Genomic DNA, 6,640 nt, shown 5'->3' on the forward strand with positions numbered 1-6,640 from the left:
TTTTCGGACTTATTTTGGACATATATTTTTTCACCCCCAAGAGGGGGTGAAAGTCACCCCAGGGCAAAAGCACACATCGGCACAATATTACTTTTTTTCTTTGAGATGTAAGCTATACGCATGCCAAATTTCATGTCAATCCAAGCGGTTCTTTAAAATTTAGAGCAAAAACCGTGAAAGAATGGACTAAAAGTGACTCTTTATCGAACGAGTCTGATATTACGAGAAGAGCGAGCGTAGCGAGCGAGGCGAGTAACAGACGAGTTCGATAAAGAGTCTTTACTGACGTGCTGCGTACAAAACTTTATCGCCAACATAATTTGATTGGAAATCAACTTGGAATTTGCATTCCGATGATTCGCACCTTAAAGTTATCTACGTACGAGTTTGGGCTCTGTAATTATTTAAAAATAATATAAAATTTATAAAATAAATTGAATAAAAATCTGCCGTTTATTTAACTTCTTAAAAATCTCATTATAACACTACACATGTTTTTTAATTTGATTATGTTCATTATTTCAAAAAATTAATCATGTTTAATTTTAATAATCCCTGAATGAAAAACTGGAAAATGACTTCACTTTCTACAATAATTTGATATTATTTTAACACTTACCTACTTGCAATTTACAATTTAAGAACTTTTTAAATTTTAGACATCATAATAATTTCATGACAGTGATGACAGATAACTTTTGCAAGATGGTCGCTTTCGATTTTTAATCGATAGTTATCAATATTGAATAATTACTAAATCGGTAAAGTTTTAATTTATTTTATATGAATATATTTACAAAATACTACAGAATTTCACTTTTTGACATAAATTTAATTGATAGTAACGCAAATTGTGTACAATATTTTTAATAATAAGTAAATACATTTTAAGTTCACTCAAATTTCCGCCATTCGATTACTGTCATCGACCACTTACATTCAATCTCGGTTAATTTGATTAATCGCGGCAGGTAAAGTAAAATTCTTCTTTCAGTACAATAAAGTGTTACTTTACTGCCGCAAATGAGTGCAAATGAGTACAATAATGAATGACTTTAGTGATGGTTCGCGATAAAATAAATTATTTTTGTCGGACAAAAAAGAGGGATCTTTGTTAATTATGGCAGGTTTTATGTTATGTAATTATGTTTTGCGATTACCAAATTTCGGACACGAATGACAAGTGATAGATTGGAGAATCCTTTATCCACATATTATAGCACTCTCAGATAAAAATTGAGTATCAGATAGCCAGTCCGATAAATTAGTTTCAATTAATTAAGGGCCGGTTGCTCGAACGCTAATCAAGAAGTTGATTATAATCAATCATTTATTGTAATCAATTTTCTTGATGGGAATCAAATCGCGACATGAAAAATACATGTAAAAACACTAATCATTTATTGATTGTAGGTAAAACAGTAATTAAAATATTGCCGCAGCTCTTAAATTACTAAAAATTGCTTATGATTATTATTGATTTGTAAGTAAAAACAAGAAATTAACATCAGAAAGAGTTTAATTATGTTTTATTTTAAATTAAAACCAAAATAATAAAATAAATCAGTCAACATAACCTCAAAATGCGACATCTGTCAGAAGTACCCTTAATCAAATATAATTGTAATTAAATATTTGATAATGATCAGTTTTGATTAGCGTTCGAACAACCGGCCCTAAGGGACGGTTGTTCGAACGCTAATCAACAGTGATCATTATCAAATAATTAATTACTGTCAATGTCAACTTTGTTTGGGTTGTTAAAAAGTCTGTGGAGTCTATAATCAATTAATATAACAATAATTATTAACATAATTAATAGTAAATCTCATAATTGTAATTAATTATGTTTTCAGCAACCCAAACAAAGTTGACATTGACAGTTTTGGTGACAGTAATTAAATATTTGATAATGATCATTTTTGATTAGCGTTCGAACAACCGGCCCTACGAATATGATTCAAACGTCCGCCTATGGTTATTTTGTTATTTGTCAAAAAATTTGACGTTTTTAAATTCTCTAGTTGTTTTTACGTCATCGTCGCCTTTTCTGACAAATAGCCATAGGTGGACGTTTGAACCATTATTAATTTAATACCAAACTATAATTTTATATTTGAATGAAGTCAAAAACAGACGTACTCTCAATCATTTATTGTAACTCCCGATTACCAAATTTCGGACACGAATGACAAGTGATAGATTGGAGAATCCTTTATCCACATATAGCACTGTCAGATAAAAATTGAGTATCAGATAGCCAGTCCGATAAATTAGTTTCATTTAATTAAGAATATGATTCAAACGTCCGCCTATGGTTATTTTGTTATTTGTCAAAAAATTTGACGTTTTTAAATTCCCCAGTTGTTTTTACGTCATTACGTCGTTTACGTCGACTTTTTTGACAAATAGCCATAGGTGGACGTTTGAACAATTATTAATTTAATGCCAAACTTTAATTTTATATTTGAATGAAGTCAAAAACAGACGTACTCTCAATAATTTATTGTAACTCCCGACGACCGGTTTCGCTCTCTATAATATGCAGAGTACCTTCAGGTCAACGGTAACAAGTCACTAAATGCTACAAATAAAACCAAGAGTTAGAACAATGTCTGGTTGTAAAAGATGCGTAAGATCCATAAGATCAAGCCAATATTGAACAACATACATAAAAGTAGTTAAGACAGCAGACAAATATAGTCCGTCCGCTATTACTTTTCCCAAGTGGTACGATTCATTTTCAATCAAATTAAGTCAAAATATAAATTGAAACGAACGTCGATGTGTATATACATTTTGTATACTGTATACTATATACCTACTACACACATCGGCGTACGTTTCACTTTCTGTTTTGACTTAATTTGATTTAAAATGAATCGTACCGCATGGGAAAGTTATAGCAAACGGACTATACATATGCATGTACAATCGGGAGCGGCAACAAACGTCCCCCAAGCATAACATGTACATGCACATGTATGCCGTCTGTAATCATGCAATGATAACGTGTCGTACTTACATTCGGCTACAAGGAGCTACTTCATGACTATTCATTAACATGATATCTTGCTCAAGTTATGCTAACGGGATATGGTGGAGTAGACGGAGAATGTTGTAAAGGTTAACAGATTTATGAAAATTCTTGAGGGAGGTGGGATAATTGGTGAGAGACAACCAAAAAATATGTGCCTGTGAAGTAGACTGAGGTGAATGTGTTATATACTATTTTAATATGTGATGGTTTTAAATATTTTTATTTATATTTATTAAAGATTTTTATTTATATTTATTAGAAGATTTCTATATTTATTTATTTATGTATATGTTGGTGCAAGGAAGTTACAAAAAATGATTGAGAGTACGTCTGTTTTTTACTTCATTCAAAATGAACTCTCACATGCAACCCATTCAACATTTCAAAATTTTATATTTATTTAATTTATTCCTCAAAATTAACTTAGACCCAAACAAAATTAGTATCAATTGAATAGGTATTTTTAATATCTTTCAAACCAGATATCATATGGCATAAGGTACCATTTAATATTATCGGTCAAAGTGATACTGTTATTTATGTTATGCATAAATAATTACTAATAAATTGAATAATCATTTGAATTATTGAATAATAAATAATTACTAATAAATTGAATAATTAGTTGAATTATTGAATAATAAATTGAATAATTGAATGCTATGAATTTTTGTGACGGATATTCTTGAGTTGGGGTTGATCTCATGTAATCGAATGAACTTCAGTGAAAGCGTCCCAGGAACGCAACTCATAAATATTGGCAATATCATTGTAAGCGCTAGAGCTTTAAGTTTAGGTGTTGTGCGTGTGGAAACGCGTCCAACCTACACACTGAAAATTTTCAGAAACTGGTAGACTCGCACAAACGAAGCAGTAAAAACCATTTTTAAGACTTTTGTAATCATTTTCAAAAAAGGGCGGTGTACTGGGGACTATAAGCTTTTCGTGTAAGATGAAGTTCTAGGCGCTTTCCTCAATTTTTGGTATATCCCGTATTCTATAATAAATAATTTAATAATTATAAGTTATCAGTAAGTTTGTATTTTCTTAATTCGCTTCCCATATTGGTTATGTTTTGTTGGTATCTTTAAAAATAAAGTATCCTTGTGAATTTGTAAGTTTTGATTTTATTACATATAAAAATATGGTTTCTATTTTGATGTATTCGTTTAACCAACGTATAATTTTCCATAATTTGTCTAATTTCTAACCCACATTAATCCAACGAATCGAAAACCAATATGAGGAAATAGAAAATCCGAGTGGATTCCTTGCTGGCAGATCTTGTATTGATAATATATTTGTTTTTAAACAAGTTATAGAGAAAAACACAGCCAGAAATTTACCGACTCATTTAGTGTTCGTTGACTTAGAGAAGGCTTATAATACACTAACATTGAAATATTGTTTCAACTATTCGACCTAAATAATGCTACATATCGCTATAGCGAACATGTACCTATGTGGAAAAAGTGCCATTATAATGAAGAATAAAATTTCAGACGCATTTCCTGTCCCAAAAGGCATGAGACAAGATGTTCTTTATCCATATCTATTCAAAATCTAATGATATCTAATCGAATGATATTCAAGAAGCATTAAACAACTGGAGGAGAAAATGCACAAGGATGGTAATATAACTTGGACACAAATATGTACATAACAAATCTTTTTTAGACATGGAATATACAGGGTGTAACAAAAATACAGGTCATAAATTTAATCGCGTATTCTGGGACCAAAAATAGTTCGATTGAACCTAATTTACCTTAGTACAAATGTGCACGGAAAAAAAGTTACAGCCCTTTGAAGTTACAAAATGAAAATCGATTTTTTCCAATATATCGAAAACTATTAGAGATTGAGATTTTTTATTAAAAATGGACATGTGGTATTGTTATGGCTGTATTATTTTAAGAAAAAATTATAATGAAATTTGGACTCCCCATAAAAATTTTATGGGGGTTTGTTTCCTTTAAACCCCCCCAAACTTTTGTGTACGTTTCAATTTGATTATTATTGTAGTGCCATTAGTTAAACACAAGTTTTTAAAAACTTTTTTGTCTCTTAGTACTTTTTCCAAAAGTCAGTTTTTATCGAGATATTTGAATATTTGTCAAATCCACCACATATTTGTATATGGTAAAGTACGATTATGGAGACTTGGTAATAATATAAAAATTTATTTATGATTTACATTTTTATGTATATTTTGAACCATATTAAAAAAGAAGCCACATCTCGATAAAAGATGCTTTATCAAAAAAATATAAAGAGGCAAAAAAGTTTTAAAAACACTGTGTTTAACTAATGGTACCGCAGTAATAGTTTAATTGGAACGTATACAAACATTTGGGGGGTTTAAAGGAACAAAACCCTCATAAAAATTTTATGTAAACATATTAAAAAAGAAGCCACAACTTGATAAAAACTGCCTTATCGAAAAAATAATAAGAGGCAAAAAAGTTTTAACAATATTTAATTTAACTAATGGCACCAGAATAATAATTTATTTGAAACGGACACAAAAGTTTGGGGGGGTTTAAGGGAACAAAACCCCCATAAAATTTTTATGGGGTGCACAAATTTCACTATAATTTTTCTTTAAGATGTTCTTGCCATAAGAATGCCACATGTCCATTTTCAACAAGAAATCTCTAATAGTTTTCGACATATTCGAAAAAATCGATTTTCATATTGTAACTTCAAAGGGCTGTAACTTTTTTTGTGTGCATATTTGTACTAAGGTAAGTTAGGTTCATTCGAACTATTTTTGGTCCCAGAATATGTGGTTTAATTTATGACCTGTATTTTTGTTACACCCATTATTCGAAAGTTAATCGAACAATACGAAAATTGGGGACTTTGGACATTTCCGTCAAATTTGAATGACCAGGAGGCATTCTGTCTTCTGTCATTGTCCTTAATGTAGCCTCCAGAATACTTATTTTAGACTGTTTGTCCTTTTGGGAGAGCTGGGATCCAAACGTATAAAATAAAATCCGAATAGAACGAGCCCGAGCTACTTTTGTAAAAATGAGGAGCATACTTTGTAGCTACTATCTTAGTATTGACCTTCGCGTTCGAATGACATATTGCTATCTTTCCAGTGCTATTGTAGAGAGTTGAAGCGTGGACTTTAAATGAGGCTATACTTAAATGATTGGAAGCCTTCGAGATATATGTATACAGACGATTACTAAGAATAAGCAAAGTCGACAGAATTAGGAATGAGGAGGTCCTTATTAAACGACTGACGGCCGGGACACACATTTCCACACCGCGCCCGCACCGCGTCTGCACCAAGCAGATACAGCATGGCCAGCTATGTTGGCTTGGACGCGGTGCAGATGTGGTGCGGACGTGGTGCGGACGCGGTGCTGACGCGGTGCGGATATGTGTGTCCCGGCCTTGAACCAAATAACCCAACTGGTCAATATAATAAAAAGACGTAAGCAGAGATACTTAGGTCACGTAATACGACACCCTGAAAAATAAGAACTTTTGCATCTTATCATTCAGAGAAAAAGAAAATAATCGTTTCGTTTGGATTCAATTCAAGTATCTTGCCATCGTCTTACATCTGATGTTTCGGAATAT

Source organism: Diabrotica virgifera, chromosome 8, assembly GCF_917563875.1.
Source record: "Diabrotica virgifera virgifera chromosome 8, PGI_DIABVI_V3a".
NCBI lineage: Eukaryota > Metazoa > Arthropoda > Insecta > Coleoptera > Chrysomelidae > Diabrotica > Diabrotica virgifera.